This window comes from Gallus gallus, chromosome 1 (assembly GCF_016699485.2).
Source record: "Gallus gallus isolate bGalGal1 chromosome 1, bGalGal1.mat.broiler.GRCg7b, whole genome shotgun sequence".
Taxonomy (NCBI): domain Eukaryota; kingdom Metazoa; phylum Chordata; class Aves; order Galliformes; family Phasianidae; genus Gallus; species Gallus gallus.
This window is the reverse complement of record NC_052532.1, coordinates 190,088,664-190,108,948: the sequence shown is the minus strand read 5'-3', so window position 1 is coordinate 190,108,948 and position 20,285 is coordinate 190,088,664. Positions and strand designations below refer to the sequence as shown.

The 20,285-nt window shown below is 39.1% G+C and overlaps 1 protein-coding gene and 1 long non-coding RNA gene across 14 annotated transcripts in view; both read left to right on the top strand.

Annotated features, from left to right (window-relative positions):
• DLG2 (discs large MAGUK scaffold protein 2) overlaps window positions 1-20,285 on the top strand; it is a 999,237-nt gene that overhangs the window by 40,724 nt on the left and 938,228 nt on the right. The window lies entirely within an intron of this gene.
• LOC101751262 lies at window positions 276-20,041 on the top strand. 2 transcript variants are annotated; one of them, XR_211432.5, is made up of 3 exons: window positions 299-2,864; window positions 3,088-3,217; window positions 19,197-20,041. It is a non-coding gene; the product is annotated as an uncharacterized LOC101751262 (long non-coding RNA). The 2 variants fall into 2 exon arrangements; XR_005839721.1 differs by having other exon boundaries at window positions 276-3,217.

Sequence of the window (20,285 nt, the reverse complement as noted above, 5' to 3'; positions counted from 1 at the left end):
CTGAACAAACCCAGCTCCCTCATCCTTTCTGCATAGGAGAGGTGCTCCAGCACTCATCTTAGTGGCCCTCCTCTGGACTCAGTCCAACAACTCCATGCCCTTCCTGTACTGGGGACCCTAGAACTGGACACAGTACTCCAGATGGGGCCTCACAAGGGCAGAGTAGAGGGGGACAATCACCTCCCTCTCTGTGCTGCCACCCTCTGTTGATGCAGCCCAGGATGCTGTTGGCCTTTCAAACTGCAGGCGCGCACTGCTGGCTCATATCCATCTTGACCATCAGGCTCCCCAAGTCCTTCTCCACAGGGCTGCTCTCAATCCATCTCAAACAACAGAAGCACTGGGCCTTTCTGGCTCATACTGTCTGTTTTTTTTTCTCCCCTCCTTCGTACATCTTCTCATCATCATTCCCAATCCAGATGTGAACACTGCTGTGTCCATCCATTGGGTGACACCAATTAATTTCCTCAACAGTATTCCCCGATCTAGTGGTTGGAAACCCTGTCCATGCCAGGATGTTGGAGCTCAGTGATCTTTAAGGTACTTTCCAACCTAAGTCATTCTGTACTTGTATGATTCTATTGCTCAGTATTTCAGTCTGGCTTCTGATTGCGTCAATGTGCCAACCAGGGAAGCTTTCTATATGCACTTTTATTTCATACTGTATACTAGAGAGCAGCATGTTGGAGGGTTGTTGTAATACTGAAGGAGAGGGAGCCCTGCAAAGGTTTTAGATTTTTTCAAACTCTTATGGGAATATATAAAGGGATTTTATATATTGCTGAGCTAAGCAGTAGCTGGCAAATAGTTTCCTGTTTGAGGGAATGGAGATATATGTACCTACTTTCTTTCAATGTGTATTACTCACTGAGCTACATTGGGAATAGCACAAGTTTTCCATTCTGCCTCAGTTTTGAAATTACAGTTTTCAGCAATCTCTTTTAAGCTATGTTAATTAACCCGACTTCACTGACTTTGATCCACTACTCCATACTATTTCCAAATAAGATAAAATAAAATAAAATAATATCCAAATAAAATAAAATAAGATAAAATGTGAATGCTTCTCATTATGCTTGTTTACAAAATTGGTGATATTGATGTATGGTATGAATTTTGCTGTGAATTTATCTACTTTATTTTACCCGCTTCACATCAGAAATATCTAAGAACATTCTGGAAGAGCAAACTCCTTAAATTTACTCTGGTGTCTCTGTGACTCCAGTGCCCTTGCATCATCAGTTTGCTCTGATTCTTAATCTATTAAGAGCCAAAGCAAATTATAAAAGTATACTGATCACCCGACTGCCTGTGATAGCAAATTTCCATGGTGGTAGCTAAAGGAGCTTACAATATAACACAAGTAATGACAGACAGTGCAGCAAAGGTGAGCTCTGAAGATGTGGAATAGGGTGGGCACAGTGATGTTTGACCAATCCAAGTAAATCTGTGCATATAAATATCTCAAAGAACTCTGTTATCCCTGAGGAAATTAACCACTGTTTTTGAGTGATGGGAAATGAAATTCCAAGCCATGTATGACTCTACAGCACTGCTTTCCATGTGGTTACAGAGCCATGCACTGAGATAAAAGCAGCCAAGCAAAGTCAGTCTCCATTCTTTGGTGTTCCTGAACCCCTGAAAGCTGTGCCCTGGCCCCCTGCCCATGGCCCTCCTATGCCATCTGATGTCATTCTGACTAAGGCAAATGTTCTGACATCCTTCAACTGTCATCTTGTGAGATGGAATAGGCAACTCCTTGTGTTTATTTAGTCAGTTTACTTACAGCCAGACAGCTTACCTCTCAGGCAGGATGCCTGCTTCTCATCTGGTTTCTACTCTATTTGATTTGTTTTACTCGTAGCCCTACTATGAATTTAAACTTCCCTGAATACACAAATCTTTCTGGTGCTAGTTCATTCGCAGGGAAGGCCAACACTGTAATTGAAAATTAATTAAATGGGCGTAGGTGTCTGTCTCTGCATGGGGCAGGCATCATGCTGTGTGTGAGCAGGAATGAGGGGAAGGTAAGCATTTCTAATGGAATAGGTTCCTCTCCACACTGGATTCGTTAGCATAATCATAATTGTGATGGTTTACTTGCCATGCAGATAGCAAGCCAATGATTCCATAGAAACATGGTAACAGTGATCAGCTCTGTACATCTGTGGAAGTTTTCTGTGCATTGTATTTATTTCATTGCTTTCTTTCTCAGACTTCTCTTCCCCCAGTACATCTGTACTCGAGAAATTTTATTTGGCCAGTTTGGTCAGCACAAACATATAAAATGACAGATTTTTCTACGTGGTTGATTGATTCTCATATTCGAAAATCATATTCAAAGGAAATACGTCTCATACACATCTCTGATTTTAATAGTGTCTTTTGCAAAACACTCATGATGCTTCATGGAAAACCTAGAAGATGAACTTAAATAAACAGAGTAGACAAATCCTAATATGAGGCAGTACTGCTCTTCCTTTCACTCTTGTTGCCTAGTTCTGGAAATCGACTATATTAGTATTTAAATAAGAGTAAAAGACAGGAGATCAGGAAGAAAAACAAAGACGTCCCATATCTACTTTTACATTAACAGAATAATACCCTGAAAGGGAAATCATGCCAATAGCTGCATCTGTGCTTTTGGCAAGATGGTGATTAAAAAAAAAAGCAAAAGAAATCTCTTCATTTTCAAGATAGCTTCACAAAGAAAGCAACCAGACATGGAATCATCTCCCACACTTCACTGCCTGCGCCTGTTGCATGCGATGTCCTTGGATGCCTAAAAGATTAGGCAGTATGATCCACCTGGCCCAAGTAAAAGGGACCAAAGGCATTTCTCCGTCTACAAAGTTAAGCTCCTGGTAAGTGTATCCTTTTACTAAGTCACGCAATATTTTCATAATGAATAATACTAATAATTATTATTACCAATTTTTTGGTAATTACACTGAAGTACAATGTTTACGTCTGCCAGTTGTTACGAACTTGGTAAATAGAGGAAAGGCTGTAACACGACCTAAGTAAGGTATATTGATGAAGACTATGTATTTTGAGAAGCTGATATTCCTTTCTTTTCTTTTTCAGCTCTATGAAAATGAAGAAGACAAACTGAAAGTTTTGCTCTGCAAAAATTAATAGGGACCTCTGGGTCTTGAGGGGACAAAATTGTGGATGAGTCCTCTCATGTGGCAAGGCATTAAGAGCAACAAAAAAGGTATCATTTTACAATTACTTCATGTTCTCATTGTGAACAGAGAATATACACCAGTAAGAGCCTTACTTCCAGATTTAATCTATATAAATCAGAACTCTGTTAAAACAAAAACAAATAAACAACAACAAAAACAACAAAAGAAAACAACACCAAAAAACCAGGTTTAATTTCGGAGTGATGTTCTCAATTTTTTCACCAATCTGGAATTTTCTTCTGCAGCACTTTTATGCGTTTAATCAAATGGTAGTCTTTGTACTGCAAAAACATTTTGCTTCTCTCTCGAGGGAAAAACCACCTCTTCTCCCAATTACTAAATCTCAGTTACAGTTTGTTTGCAGCAGAATGTCAGTCAGAAATTAGATGGAAGTTTCAGCATCTCAGTGGTCAGTCAAGACCAGAATGGGCAGGGAATAAGGTCATGTTCTGACAGCTGAAAAGGCAGCTAATCGTCAGTCTCAGCATGTGAAATATCAACTCAAAACCGTGAAACCAAACAAGGATTTTGCACGTCATTGGTGTGAAATTTGTGTTCATGTTTTGGACTGGTTCCACAGACATTATATGCAAGTCTAGATTTGTAGTGGCGCATAGTCAAAATCTCTTGGCCAGCTGGATACCACATGCCTTTCTTGAATTCAAAGAATTATTACACTGGATCATTAAACTCCTAATTTAACACTCATTATACCTGAAGAAAGTATTTGCCTCTCTTGGTGATATGTCTTTTCCTGTTTTTCTTAATGCAAAATTAATAACTGCCAAGTCTTATCTCCCCTTAAGAAAAAACTGCTTTTCTTTTTCTTTTGCAACATAAAACTGTCATCCTTAATACATTGTCATCAACACCAGAGGTTAAATTTGATTACATTTTGATTCCAAATTACTAAGGGTATTTCATGTCATAGAATCATGGAATGGCCTCGGTTGAAAAGGACCATAATGACCATCTAGTTTCAACTCCCCTGCTATGTGCAGGGTCACCAAGCAATAGATCAAAAGATTTTCTCTAGAAACCAGAGAAGATAGAATAGTCTTTGCTGGACTTTTGTTGCTCTCACAGTGTTTCTATTCTTTACAGCCAGGGAACTGTCGTCCATGAGGTGCCTGTGCTGACACTTATGTGAAGGCTTTTAGCAGGGTACAGCAGCTGTTTTTTAATTTCTTCTACATCTTTTCTGAAGTGTAAGGCTGTTGTTTTTTTTGTGTGTGTATCTCTGTGTAGGCACATTTGTACCTTTGCTACTGTCTCAGTTGAATTTCAGTTCAAACTGGGTTGATATAAGTGAATGTGGAGCATGCACTCTTTAGATAGCTTCTGATAATCTTGCTTACTACTAGGGGAATTTTGTCAGTTTGAAGGGTTTCATTGCTCCATGCAGAGGAATTAGCCTTTACAAGAATGGTTTTGAATTCTCAGTAGTAAAAAAGAGACACACATTCAGAAGATTTTAGGGGCTCATATGTGTATGGCTAGAAAGTCATGGAAGGCTGAGATGCATCTGAAAATAGGACTGAGATGCGTGGATATTGGATAAGATGTGTGGTGCAAAGAAGCTCTAGGGACGCTCCTACAAAGCTGATTACAAAGTAGGACTCTTCTGGTTTAGTTGTGTTCCATAGTGTCTTATATGTCAGACAGCTTTCCTGCTATCATATCATGATAAGATACTTGTTTTCTTCCTAAAGCACTTATACCCTGGGAGAAGAATAAAACTGCTTACTTAAGACCAAGTGGATTGCATAGAAATAAGCATTTCTACAGACATAAGTGAAGAAATAAATAACAATCTTGCATTTCTTACCTATAATTAAATCAGAAAGGTCTCTGTCTCCCTTTATCTTGCAGACTTGCTCTAAATGCTTTCTTGATGCACAACTTTTAAGGAATTATTTTCTCTATGCTTGTCCTACATTTCAGGTTATATGCATCAAAGGGAACCTACCCTTGGCAAAATGCATTAGCTTAGCAGTTGTTCTTTTGCAAGTCCCTCAAAGAATCTAAGTGGTTTTAATATTTATCCTCAAAATATGTATTTCTTTTCCCTTCATAGAATCATAGAACCATAAAATGGTTTGGGCTGGAAGGGACCTTTCAGATCATCTAGTTTCAACCCCTCTGCTATAGGCAGGACACCTTCCACTAGACCAGGTTGCTCAGAGCCCCATCCAGCCTGGCCTTGAATGACTCCAGGGAAGGGACAGTGTGGATGCCCCATCCCTGGAGGTGTTCAAGGCCAGGTTGGATGGGGCCCTGGGCAGCCTGGTCTAGTATTAAACATGGAAGTTGGTGGCCCTGCCTGTGGTGGAGGGGGGGAGGGGAGCGGTTGGAGCTTGATGATCATTGAGGTCCCTTCCAACCCGGGCCATTCTGTGATTCTGTGAATAAGGTGTCCTAATAATGTTAGACTAAGTATCATCTCCTGAAGTGCACTAACTCTTCAGTTTAATGAAGATTGCCTTCTCTTTGATTCAGCGTCTCTATCCATGAAAGTTCATGTTTTATATTTGATTATGTTGTATTTTAGAACTGCAGCATGATAAAAAATATGCTTAGTATAAACATCTAAATTGCACAGAGCAGGTAGGTTACGGAGAACATCTGCGATAGTAATTAACCAGCGTAGATGGAATCACAGAACTAAGCCTTACTAAATTTCTTCTTCTTCTGTAATAGCAATAACAGGCAGGGGTAGGATTGAGAGAGATTTATGATGAAATGCTGCTGTCAGAGTCTTGCTGAAGGGTATCAAGAAGAGAATAAAGAGAGAGAAGAAGAACTTAGAAAACAAAGCAGGTTGAAAAGGTAGAGGAAATGACCTGAAGAAACTGAATTTAAAATAAGACAACTGAGGAGAGGAAAATATATGCCCTTCCAAGAAAGGAAAGGGAAAAGGAAAGGGAAGAGGAAAGGGAAAGGAAAATAGAAAGGGAAAATAGAAAGGGAAAGGGAAAGTAGAAAGGGAAAGGGAAAGAAAGGGAAGTAAAAGATCAGAGACTAAAGGATAAAAAAAGTGACAAGATTAAAACTTGAAGAAGACAGTCAAAGAAAAGAAAAGGAAATCTATAAGTGGAAGGAGGGCATGAGGACAATTGTACAGAAGATCTCAATTTAGATGATTAAAATTATGAAGTTTTTATCCCATTTTTGTCTGAAATGAAGCAGAATTTAACAAAGTAAACCTTGAGAGTGAAGAGAGACTCCATGTGTGTATATGCATACACATCCTCATATATTTATGTGTAGACATTTGTGTGTGTAAATGGTCTAACTACCTTTGAATGGAATTAATAATGGTGGACAGTGAAGACAAAGATGATCTTCCTACCACAATATGAGATTTACTGGTGACTGATGGATTTTGAAATCACAGTTATTTAGTGGTCATTTGAGAATTTGGTAGTCTGCAGTGACCTCTGAGCTGGTTGTCTAAAAAACATTTTATCATATGTGGAAAGAAATAACCTCTTTGAAGTTGTGAATTATCTAACCTCCTTCATCCTCACCCTGAGGTGAGTGCTGTCACAGAAGTGACATTCTCTCCATGGAGTATTTCTCTCCATGGAGTAAAAATTTTATCTAGGCCACTAACTCAATGATAGACTGCTACACTGTAGAAGTCTTTCCTCAAGGTGACATGAGTCTTGTTTGAAATATGTACCCTTAATATAAATTCTATTTAACCAGTTGCACAAGAATATGCAGCTTTTTCATTACAATTGTTACTTACTGAGAATGTTAAAAGGAAATATTATCTTCTTCTCCCATGAGATGCTGTTCTTGACTTCCCTCCTGCCTTTCTTTTAGCATGGAAGAGCTATTGGAGATTCCCAGCTCAATTTAAAGAAGAGCTGCTACAGGAAAACTACTGGAGATATCTAGAATAATATTATTCCCTTCGTGGTTAATAGCATTCTGGAAGATATTAGATATTCCCATCTGATTGCAGCTGCTTCCAAACCCAGTGATGCAAGTCTCATAAGCCCCTAAATTAAGAGGGACTACTTCTTGCTCAGGGGAAAAAAAAAAATATTAAAAATATAGGAATATTATAATGGCTATAGTTATCTTGGGGAAATCCATAGCTTTGTATGCTTGAGTGATAATTTGCCTTAGGTATTGCCAGAAACTGACTAAGACATACCAGTTTCCCCAAAGATTCTGAATGGGAAATGTCTCCTGGGAATATTGTCTGACATCCTGAGGCAGTCTTTGAGGGGATGGGCCTCTTCTCCCAGGTAACTAATGACAGAATGAGAGGTAATGGCCTTATGTTGCACCAGGGGAGGTTCAGGTTGGATATTAGGAAAAATTTCTTCTCAGGAAGAGTGGCGAGGCATTGGCACAGGCTGCCCAGGGAGGTGGTGGAGTCACTGTCCCTGGAGGTGTTCATGAAATGTGGTGATGTGGCACTGAGGTACATGGGTCAGTGGGCATGGTGGGGGTAGATCGATGGTTGGACTGAATGCTCTTAGTGTTCTTCTCCAACCTTAATGATTCTGTGATTCTGCTGTAACTGAGCTGCTGGATGTCTAGGAAGGTCAATGACAGAAAGAAAAAAGGTGCAGGGGTACAGATTAATTCCCCAAATACTAGGACAGGCAAAAGTATGAACAAAACTGTGCATTAAATGTCCTTATTATTTCTGCAACCGATCCTAACATTCAGCTCATCAGCAATAAATGTGTTAACTAGGTAGAAAAGCAAAGGAAAGCCAAAGCTCTGCATGTGCTTGTGGTGAGTTCTGTGTATAAATCCTGCTATTTTGTACTTCTGCTTACCTATAATGCATTACTTCAGAGATGTTACTCTTTGTGGTAGATAAAATGCATTCCGAGATAAGCAGTTTATAAAACATTGCCTACAACTGCGGGAGGAATCTGATTGCAGCTCCTTCACAAGATTTCTCCAAGCCAGTGTTGTTATTTATCATTCATACCGAGTAGCTCTAACATTCACAGTCAAGGGAATGAACCAGGATATCCCCTTCTCCTTCATTAACATCAACTTCACACAGAACTGGATAACTGCAGTAAGTTTGTAGATTTTTGCTTACACATTTCCCTATTTGTCATATTGGGCTCTGCCACAAACTGTCAGAGAAATAAATCCTTGAAATGCATGCCTCAGTTTCCCTAACTGCAAAATAGAAACCGTGATACATGTCCATCACAGGCAGCATTCTGAGGGTTGACCACTTACCTGTCTGTAACTCTCAGAGACTGTAAGGAACTTTTTATCCATATTGACATTTTAGAGATTTTTTTTTTTGGTGCTATAAGAAGGTTACTTTTTGGAGAAGCCCTCGTGTGAGACAGTGATAGCTTATGCTGCCGGAGCTTTTGGGGACCTGGGAAAAAGTACTGTAGAAATGGAGTGCTGAGTTGGAAAAACCCTATTTTGTAAACAAGTGAATAACTTCAGAACTGTTTCTCAGCTTGAAGCAATAAGAAAAAGCATGAGCATTCAAAAGAATAATTTCCAAGGTGTTAACATGATTTTTTTTTCGTATTCGTGAGGACAAAATAAAATGTTTTGTGAAATAATTGTGAAAACGTTCTGTTTTATTTGATATGTTTTATGTAAATGTATGGAAAAGATTAAAAAAAAATTGCAGTATATTCAGGAATCATTCAAGGAAGACAGGAGAAGAGAAAGCAGACAGGATTCTTAACAAGTTTGTGTGTCTTGAAATATAGCTGGAAATCGTAGAATCATAGATGCATAGAATCATAGAATGGTTTGGATTGGAAGGGACCTTTAAGATCATCTAGTTCCAACTCCCCTGCTATAGGCAGGGACACCTCCCACTAGACCAGGTTGCTCACAGCCTCATCCAGCCCGGCCTTGAACACCTCCAGAGAGGGGGCATCCATTGCTTCTCTGGGCAACCTGTTCCAGTGTCTCACCACCCTCACAGTGAAGAATGTCTGTCTCCTTTATATTTCATCTAAATCTACCCTCTTCCAGTGTAAAGCCATTTCCCCTCATCCTGTCTCAACATGTTCATATAAAAAGTCTCTCCCCAGCTTTCCTGTAAGCCCCTTCAGGTGCTAAAAGGCTGCTATAAGGTCCCCCTGGAGCCTTCTCTTCTCCAGGCTGAAGATCCCCAGCTCTCTCAGCTTGTCCTCGTACGGGAGGTACTCCAGCCCTCTGGTCATCTTCATGGCCCTTCTGTGGACCAACAGCTCAACATCTTTCTTACATTGGGCGCCCGGTACTGGATGCAGTACTCCAGGTGGGGTCTCACAAGAGCCAAATAGAGGGGCAGAATCACCTCTCTCAACCTGCTGGTCACCCTTCTAGAGAATTTGAAAAGAACAAGATTTAAAAGATAGCCAGTTCTGTTTTGAATCACGTGGTAAAATTTCAATGACATTTTCAATACAAAGACACATATTTTCACAATATTGTAGTTTGAATTTCATCTGTTTTATCAGTCCTATTACCAACTGCACACTCTCTCAGGTTTCAAGCTAGTTGTTAGCATTGATTGCCTTTTTATTTTTTATTTTTTATTTTTTTGTTTTTAGTTGATTATGCGTTTTCCCTGATCCAATCATACTTAATTGTACTGTTTGGGTTTAGAGAATGGGTGCTGTGTACAGAGGCAGAATTCTGGAGGAATTCCTCCTTACTGATAACTAAACAGGCAGTTCTTCTTGGATTGGAATCCCTCATCCCAAATCCTGCAGTTTCTCATATGCTTTTTTGACTGTCTATTTGATGACTTGATTTGACCGTAAGCTTGCACTGAACTTACACCTTGGATCTCTGCTTACTTCCTGTGGACACGACCCTCAATGAGATATGTGACTCACTTATAAACAGATAAACCTGCCAGCTGCAGTCCCCCAGATTCTGTAAAGGCTTTCTACAACTTTGGTTAAGCATAACCTTGATAGTTTTGGGTGGGATCTACTTGATATGGTTGAAATGGCTCATCTGACTATTGGTGGGAGTAATCTCATAGTCAACCCTACAGGTCAATATAGGTGTGAGATTTCATCTCTGCCTTTCTGTGCATGTTTAGGCTATGGATATATACTTATTTTCAGTGCAAGCATCTTTGAGCTGATGTTTTCACTCTCTGTACCTGGAAACAGGGGAACAAATTCTTTGCTCCTCTTACAGCAATATGAATGTAGAGCAACTTAACCAACTACACTATTTCTTATAATAGGTAGCTCTGCAATCTGCATTGGAGTTATTTTGTAGTGTGACTCACTCATATGCACTACACACTTCTCAGCAAATACTCAACATCTTGAAGTATCAGAGCTTTCCTGACTTCTTTTCATTTGTGTGTATGTCATAGTATCATCATAGAGTAGTTTGAGTCAGAAGAAGTGTATGAAGATCAACTAGCCCAACTCCTCTGCAACAAACATGGACATCTACAGCTCAGTCAAGTTGCTTAGTGCCCCATCCAGCCTGACCTTGAATGTCTCCAAGGATGGGGCATCCACCGCCTCTCTGAGCAACCTCTTTCAGCGCTTCACTACCCTTATTCAATGTTTGTTGCTGTAAGCTCCAAATAGATGAGATCTTGACTTTTTTTTTTTTTTTGGTCATTTAGAGGACAGTAAAGATCTGAAAATGCTTTCATTATCTTATTAAAGATAATCAAGCACTTGTTGATTACAGAAATTCTGCTCACACATGCATGAGCTGTAGGAAGAGGCAAAGCTCCTTCCAATCTAGTTACCATATTTTTGATCTGCTATTGAATTTTGCTTTCTATGATCACTTTTTCTTTCCTTCATCCACCTGTCATCATTAGTAGACTTATACTACAATTCTGAATGTATCCTTCTGTACATTGTAAGTCAAAACAGTACAAGTAGCTGAGTGGTCATGTTCTCACTCTTCAAATGTCCTTCAGTAATATATTGTGCTTGCATTCTCCTTGTGCTATTCATTGCATTCACAGCAAAATGAAAGAAATACAGTGGAGGCTGTGCCTGTGCCAGCATCTTCCTCGAGAGATCTTGTAACTCAGTGATAAAATTTGTGTGGGTTAATTTAATTTACCCCTTTAATTTCTTCTGAAAGCAATTGAAAACACTATTAACTACTATTTAAAATATCAGCAGTTCCCATACCTACCACGCAATAGCAACTTGAATTGCTATGGTTTTCATCTGTATCCAGTATTTACAGTATGTTGGTTGAGTAAAGATGCTACTATTTAGCAAATGTCGACTTTTGAACACTTCCTACCTTATCTACCCTGATCCAGTGCTGATCATCACTGCCTACCAGTGCCTTATTTTGGCTTGCATTAAACAGGTTTTCCCTTTTTGTACCTTGTAACAGGGAATGTTTTTCTTTTCACACCCTTGTCAGAGCATATGGTTTTGCCCCTGAACCTGTTAAAATCCAGACACTATGTTGAGTCAACAGCTTTCAAAGTTGCAATCAGGTTAACCAAATAGAATCTTGGTGACAAAGATTTCCAGCCATGTCATTTACATCTGGGATGGTTTATTCTTTCTGATGCAGTCTTTCATGAATGCTAATGATTCTCGAATTAGTAGCAAAAATATTGCTATTAGTAGGCACGTTCCATTGCTTCTTGAAGCTTTCTGCAATGACACGTGTTATTTCTAGGCGTCCTTCAAGGTCACATTTTAACATAAGATTTATATGCCCTGGCATCTTTTAGTGAAGCACTGGAACAGATTGTCCAGAGAGGAGATGCAGCAGACAAAGATAGGGAAGGCTGTTTCATTATGGAACTCAACTTTGCAGTGAGCCAACAGCAAAGATGAGACTTAATGTAGCTCAGAAATTGACATAAGACCTCTAGCTTGCCTATCAAAAGTCTACAGAAAGCAGATTGTAGCACTCCCATATTAAATATTCTGGAATAGTAACTTGGGTGAGGCAGAGAGATGAACTCTATATGAAGTTCACTTTAGGCCAAACAAATGGATCAGATTTTTGGTACTTCATCTCACTTGAAAAGAGTCACCTCTGATTGCAAAGTGCTCTCTCAGGCAGCTGCTTACTAGTAAATCAGCTAAAAGAATCTCATCACTCCTGGAGCATCTGGAAGTAATGATGGCGTGACTATACAACCTAGTTCAGACTGGATTCCTTAAAGGATCCCAGAGAGGACAGATCAACTATGAACTTGGTCAGTTATTAGCTAAACTACCTGATTCTTCATACCTGTCTGAAAAACCATGTAGAGCTAGTTTTGCAAATTTGCTGATGCTTTGCTCTTTTTTATTTTTTTGGTTTGTTTGTTTGTTTGGTTGGTTGGTTGTTTATTGTGGTGAAGAACTTTGACCCAAAATAGGAGTTTTAGGCCAGATGAATAAAAATGCAGAGGTCCCTATGTGCCACTGATTTCAGTTTAACTCAAATAGATGTGTGAACCAAAGTCTTGACATCTTACATATTTGTATCTTCCAGATGCCTTTGCCTTATAGGAAATTATGATGTGTATGTTGATTCACAGCCACCTCATGGAACTTGGTGCAGACCAGCAAAAGTGTTCAGGTGCTTGTATCTGCAGGAGAGCACTTACTAGGATCTATAAAATATCTTTGCACATACTGACTGCTGGTGGAAGTTGAATTCCTAACGTTTACATATGGTTTGGTAAATCTCACTAGCCACATCACCTGCATATTTATGTGCCTTTGAAAATGTGGCTCTAGGATTTTTCATGTAGTAGGGGTTATAAATCTCTTCATACTGAGATTTCCACATATTTCTATAATAGTAAATAGCACGGGGCACTCCACTTTGTTCCAAGCAGCTATCAGACCCAGTTCTGCCTTGTGGCTTGGATCATCATTTACATCAGTACAAAGCAGGCTGGATTTGGCTATTTAAAAACACTAACAAAGAAAATCAGCTCTAAATGTAGTTTAATTTGCCAGTTAAGGTAACTTAACTGGCTGATTTGTGCTTTTGGAAGTTCAAAAGAGCTGCTGGAATATTATCTGCTCTAATCATGTGGGTACAAAGCAGGTGAAAAATGCTGCTGGGACAAGTAGAGGAGAGTATTGATTTAATAGTGTTTGCCACTCACTGCATGGGACAACCAGTCAGAGGTCTGGCTGGGTAACAGCTAGTGAAGGCAGAATAATTCTCTTTGATTAAAAATGGTGCCACTGGTCAAAAGAATTTCCTAAGCAACATAAGCAGTCCTCTTAAGCATTCTAATGGGGTTGGAAGAATATTCCTAGGGAAACTTATCCCATGGTTTCATTTATCATACCTTTTCCCTAGATTTCCTGAATGGGGGTGATCAGTCTTCTGAAGACAATGTTCAGCCAGGCTCCATTTAATCCTTTTTTTCAGTAACTGCTGTGCTATTAGCAACTATCACAAACATTTCCTCTACTGGATTTCATTGTTATCATATCCTTGCAGAATTACAGTTTTGCATATATTCACAGAATCACGGAATTGTTGGGGTTGGAAGGGACCTCTAGAGATCATCAAGTCCAGCTCCCTGCTAAAGCAGGCTCCCTAGAGTAGGTTGCACAAGAAAGCATCCAGGAGGGTTTTGAATATCTCCAGAGAAGAAAACAACCTCTCTGGGCAGCCTGTTACAGTGCTCTGTCACCCTCACAGTAACAAAGATTTTCTGATGTTCATATGGAACTTCCTGTGCTCCAGTATGTGCACTCTGCCTCTAGTCCTGCCGCTGGGCACTGCTGAATAGAGCCTGGTCCCATCCCTTGACACCCAACCTTTATATACTTATATGCATTGATGAGATCCCCTAACAGTCTTTTCATTAAATTACTTTCACGAATTTTTAGAGTAGAGTAGAGTAGAGTAGAGTAGAGTAGAACAGAACAGAACAGAACAGAACAGAACAGAACAGAATAGAATAGAATAGAATAGAATAGAATAGAATAGAATAGAATAGAATAGAATAGAACAGAACAGTTCAGTTGGAACGGACCTTTGAATATCATCTAGGTCAACTGCTTGACCTCTTCAGGACTAACCAAAAATTAAAGCATATTCTGGAGGGCATTATCCAAATGCCTCCTGAACACTGACAGATATGGGGCATCAACCACTCTTCTAGGAACCCTGTTCCAGTGTTTGAACCACTTTCACAGCAGATAAGTTTTTCCTAACGTTCAGCCTGAGCCTGGTGCAGCTCTGTGCCATCCCCACATGTCACACACAACAACTGAATCACCTCAAGGGAAGGAAGGGACCTCAAGTGATCATCAAGTCCAGCCTCCCTGCTAAAACAGGTACCCTACAATAGGTCACACAGGTAGGCATCCAGATGGGTCTTGAATATCTCTATAGGAGGAGACTTTACAACCTCTCTGGGCAACCTGTTACAGTGCTTGGTTCCCAGTGAGTAGAAATCAGTGCCTCTCTCATATTGATGTTTTTGCAGTGTTGCATATTATTTGTGAAGTATCATTCCCATATTCTAGTTCACTGTGTACTACTTATTCTGTGAGCATTGTTGGCTGTATTTATTCTTCTCCAGCTGATTCAACTTTAGTCTAAGTTTTGATGCTGTGTGGAGTCTGTTCTGTACAAAACTCAGTAAGCCAATATAACTGTTCCCGCTGTTGTGAGGTCTGCACCACACTGCACTTTCAGAGTTATTATTTCAGTAGTATAGAAAACTCACGTGTGTGCATGTGTGTGTGTGCTCTGTGTTTCTATGTCATGCTATGGCCTTGCTCTATTGCTAGGTAGACTTAGGGTAAAAATGAAGTGAATAATGGCAGGCTTTATTTTTTTCTTTCTTTCTTTTTTTTTTTAATAAAAATAAATATGGTTAAATGTTAGCTCTTTTTACAATCATCTTCTGCCATCAGATGCTCAAGCAAACTGAATAAGCCTAAACAGAGTTGTCCACATGTATTTTGAGAGCAAAGCTGGCCCATTTTCTCCCTTTTGTTCTTGCTCACTGTCTGGCAGCCTCTCTTCATTTGATGACTTCTAAAAATTTAATTAAGGTACAGGCGACTTCTCGTTCAGATCATCTGTGAAAAAATATTATGTCCCTAGGAACATCTGAGTTCATTCACGTAGCTGCACTATTTTCATATTCTTTTGCACAGAGCTTCTCAATTTTGTTCTAGATCAACTAGTGACTCTTTGGTCCAAGTCTATGGGTACCTATATGCTTGTTAAAGTCCTTCCAATTATTCTATGCATTTTCTCTACTGAAATGTCAAGTTTGAAATACACCCACTGCCTTCCTACCCTCTGCCTTGGAAATTTGGCTCAGAAAAGCAGCATCTGCCAGTAGATTCAGCTGGAGGTGAAGTGCCAAGAACTTGGAAAGTCTACTGTTGCACAGCAGAGTGCGCACATCATGCAGCCCTGGGCAGGGCTCCTCTGCTCCACACTGAACTTTAAGGAGGCTCAGGCTGGACCGATGGACTGATAACGCGCAGATATGGTTTTGTCCTCTTACTTAATTACATTCATGTTTTGAAGCCTGTAGTGATCAAAATGTAATCAGCTTAAAACCTCTCATTTTTGACTCCATCCACAAAGCTGCACCTGCAAAGGCATCTGTATGGCACTTTCTTCTGTTTCAGCGCTGCATGAAAGGAACAAATCCACTTTCAAAAAATAAGCTTTAAAAGATGTTTCTCTTGTGTAAATTGGGGTTTCAAAAAAAAAAAAAATCTATTTAATAGAGATATTGTGAAGATTAAGTAGTTAAATATTAAAGGATCTTTGAAAGCATCTGTAATTATGTTCACTGAGTGCAGCTGAAATGGTTTTCTTAATACAAACAGGAAGCAGAAAATCAAAGCAGTAGTTACCTTCTTACAAAGCCTACTTCACTGCTCCTGCTGTATTGTAGAGATACACATTTCTGGCCTTTCCCATTTTCCTTCTATTACTTTTGAACTACGGAGAATAATTTCTGTTAAATATCTCTTAGCTGTTGTCCATTAGACTTACCAATTTGGCGGTGATTAATGTGAAAGATATTCTATTTTAGTGAATAGTATATTGCTGTATATAAATTTACACTCCAGCTCCGCATTAGTCTTTGCTTTTCCTCCTTGCTTAAGCAAAACTGTTTACTTGAACTTTCTGGAACAATGATTATCAATATGCACATGGATCAGGTGGTTTTTGATGTGCTCTCTGGAGGTACATTTGCAATTGAAGTCTATTCACACACCAGAAATCTCAAGCTTTGCATTTCATACTTTCCTTTTGCACTCTTGCAACTTTTAATCTTTCCTTTCTTCCCATCTCAAAGCAGAATGCAAACATACATTTTTTTTTTTACCTCAGACCACTAGAATGACTTATTAATGTGTGCCCAATGGTATCTCTTTTTCTTGTCTCTCCTAAACAGATTGCAGATACAGTTCAGTGCGAGATTTTCATCTATGAGATTGTCTTGTAACTATATCTGACCATAGCTCTGTCAGCGTCTCTCATCATGTAAAGCCTTGTGGTTATTTCCTTCCTATGGTGCAGTTTGCTTTTTCTTTCCTTTTACGTTTCCTGATAGCAACTGCACGCTGTAGTCCTTGCTTTGGACTTTACTGACTTTGAAATCCACCTTCCAGGTGTTTGTCTTCTACATTTGTTCAGCAAAAGCTGCTACCTCTGGGTCTTCTTCCTCCCTCTCTCTACATGTAATCAGCAATTTTTTTTTTTCTTTTTTTGGGGGGGGGAATTCAAATGCAGCTTTGCAAGATGAAGTGGGACATCTCACCTTCATTACGTTGTATTCACTCCTTTAGAAAGGACTACATGCAAAATTTTCATCTTCGCAGAAATAGGGCAACCTGTTCCAGGAAGCATTATTCACTTTGCTTTCATTTTTCACTTGTTATTTACTTACTGCTCTGGCACTGTGCTACACTTCTTGAACACTTACTGAAATAGTAATAGGGTTTAAAAGACTGCCAAATGTAAGTCTATCTATTGCACTGATTAGAAAAGAGAAGGTAAAAGACATATTCCTTTAGGGTTACTCTGTAAAATCTCTGAAATTATCATGAATGCGTGACCACTAGTCAAAGACATTGCCATATGATGGCTTTCTAGTGACTGACTTGTAATTTTTAATTGTTTGATGTCCACGCCATTGAATCAAAATGGGCAATAATTGGGAACTCTATCAGAACATGCATACAGAGAAACCAAACATGAAATTGTCTTATAAATTGGTCTACTGTTTCCGATCTTTTTCTCTTAATCAACACTAATAGACATCAGTAAGGCAGAATAGGGAAACTTAATATGTTCTGTGGCAAAATGAGATTAATAGTAGAATTTGTTCTGGATTTTTAGAGTTCTGAGAAAGTAAGTGCATTTGTATCATGAGATAATAACAACAGCGTAATGAGAAATGGACAGAGAAGGGAGCAAATGAGATGGAGAGTTTTAGGCATCTTACTACCATGTGGAAGAGAAATGAAAAAGCATTCTTGAAAAAAATATCTTTTTGTTAATTGCCGGTGCCTGATTTTAGGTGAAGCTGTTTCTCATGGAAGAGTTGCTGTTCAGTGTAATGTGATTTTGTTTTATCTCAGTGGTATGATTAGCTTTTAACTCGTGAATTCAGTTCTTATATTTCTTAGGTTAATGCTAAGTGGCAAAAAAGCCAAATAGTCTTATAATTACTAAATTTTCACCTGTAAGATATTCAGCATCAGTTTGGCACTTACATTTTACTTCTGATGCTGTCTTATGTTATTAGGCTAGAGTCAACTTAGAATCTGAGCGTGCTTGATGCTAATTAATTTTCCATTAATAAGATGTTAATTGATAATTTTTTTTTGATGTTAATCTGGCCAAGGATTCTTTCCAAATCCACAGGATCAAGATGAGTCTGGCTGTTCTTACGATACTGTGGATGCTCTGCTTATAAGAGTTGGTCTGGAAGAAGCCAGTTGGATTTGTTGTATGTGTTACTGCAGTTATAGAAAGGAATTGTTATCACACAGGCTGGTTTGACAGTTTTTACAGATGGCAGTCATGCTGAGGTTACCCAGTCTTCTCCTAGTTAAGATTTGTCTGGTTCTCAAAGCAAGTGTTGAGTTTGCAAGTTGAAATAGCTACAGACGTGTGGAACAACACTGCATCTGGACTTTCACTCATCTTTAGTCAAAGTTACTCTTGGAACCTGCTTAAACTCTTAGAAGCTCAGAGAAACAGATCACGTTCTCTCCTTCATCAATGCAGTTGCCTTATTTAGAGCAGAAGCAGCCATTTTCCATGACATGTATGGGTGACATTCAGACATCTCTATCCCATGATATATAAAGGCAAGCTCCAGTTTAGAAGGCATAGAAAAGACAAAGTTATAATCCTTCTTCACGATTAAAGAGGTGCAGGTAAACTGAAAAAAAAGCAATGTGGCTCTGCAGTCCTGTTCTTTTCTAGCATGCAGGATTTTCCCAGCACACAGCACCATTCCTGAGGTTGCTTGCTTGTGAATGATGCTTTAGCATGGCAACAGGCAGAGAGAGAGAAGGATCTTCTTCTTCTAAGAGCTGCTAAGAGATGGTTGAAGTCTTCCTTCACTAACTTATGAGAATTACTCTTTTATTTAAATACAAATGCATTTCCCTCAGTCAAGTTCCTGATTTCTAATGAGAAACTTTGGATATGGTCAGCATGCAAGGATGGATAACTGGTTCAGGAGTCTCTAAAATTGTATTTGAAGAAAGCTTAGACTTTTTTCCATCCAGTTTTTAACTGTTATGTTACCAAGTCTCATTCCCATTCTCATGCACTACACTGCCATAATTTTGCCCCAAATAGTGGTTCACCATAGTAAAAGTCAATAGGAATTCAGTGTGGTGTAGTTGCCATTATGTATGGACAGACTATGCAACATTTTGGCAAGATTTCGTATTTAGCACCTTTTATATATTCAATTCCTAAAGAATGGCTTTTATTTACTTAATACAGTAAAATGTTGTAGTTAATATTGAATGTACTTACCATATTCATTCCTTGACATGTTCTCTCTGGTGTTTTTCACAGTTAAACTTCAGACATCAGCCTGCACCACAGGACTGTTCTCAGCCACCCTGGTTTGCGGCATCGCTTGCACAGTGGCACTTTTCAACACCCAGGAGAGCTCAATACTACTGCTATGAAGAATGTGGACGTAAAGACCAACCTTTATATTTGTGTCCCTGAATTTCTTCCACTTGAGGAAAAGGCTATCTACTATTGAATAATGTCCTGAAACATAATTCAGAAGCAGAAGCAGCAGAAAAAAAATCCTGAAGTGGGGGAGAGACATACTTCTTAAACATTACTCATTGGAATTGTGGTGCAATGTAGAAGCTGCTATTGATATGCCATAGCTGACGTGATGGAGTACCAAGTGGACGTTCCTCAACAATTCAGCTCCATCTACCCTAAAATCATCACTATTCTCTTACTAGGCCACATTTTCAGGGAATTACTCAGGAGGTGCCTGAGCTTTCCCAGACCTAAATTCATTTCAGCTGCATAATTCTTCTGGAGTAAAAGCAAGAGGCAGTGTAGTCCATGAGTTGCTGTGAAGGTGTTATAACAACACTCCTCACTTTTAAGGGACTCATGGTGGTATGTAGGAATCTAATTAATTTCCTACCATTAATGATTTTCCACTTTATTGTGAACATTGTTCTGTTTGTATGTAGGTATACAAATTTGCTGTCTTGAATGTACAGTGTTGTGAGCCACAAAGTCATTTTATCTACCAGGTGCTGATTTAAATGAAGAAATGCTCTATATCGTTAATATAAAAAGACTGTGAGAAATATGTTTTCTTGAGTTAAAATGTACTTGAAAAATGTTCAACATTTGATAATAAATCTTCGAAAAAAACAACAAAACAGAAGAGTGTCAGTCTGTGAATTAATTCTTTTCTCACAGACACCAAGGAGGAACTTGCTATGGTGTTTCTATTGAAGCAAATATTGAATCAGAAGTCTTAGGAACTGACTTGCACAGGAGATGGACGGATGCTTTGAGCCTGTCTGCACACATCTAACTTCTTCCAAGTTGAATGCCCAGTCTGAAATGAAGGAAATTCTATATACGACTATTGCACAGGTGCCTACATGCTGACATTAGAAG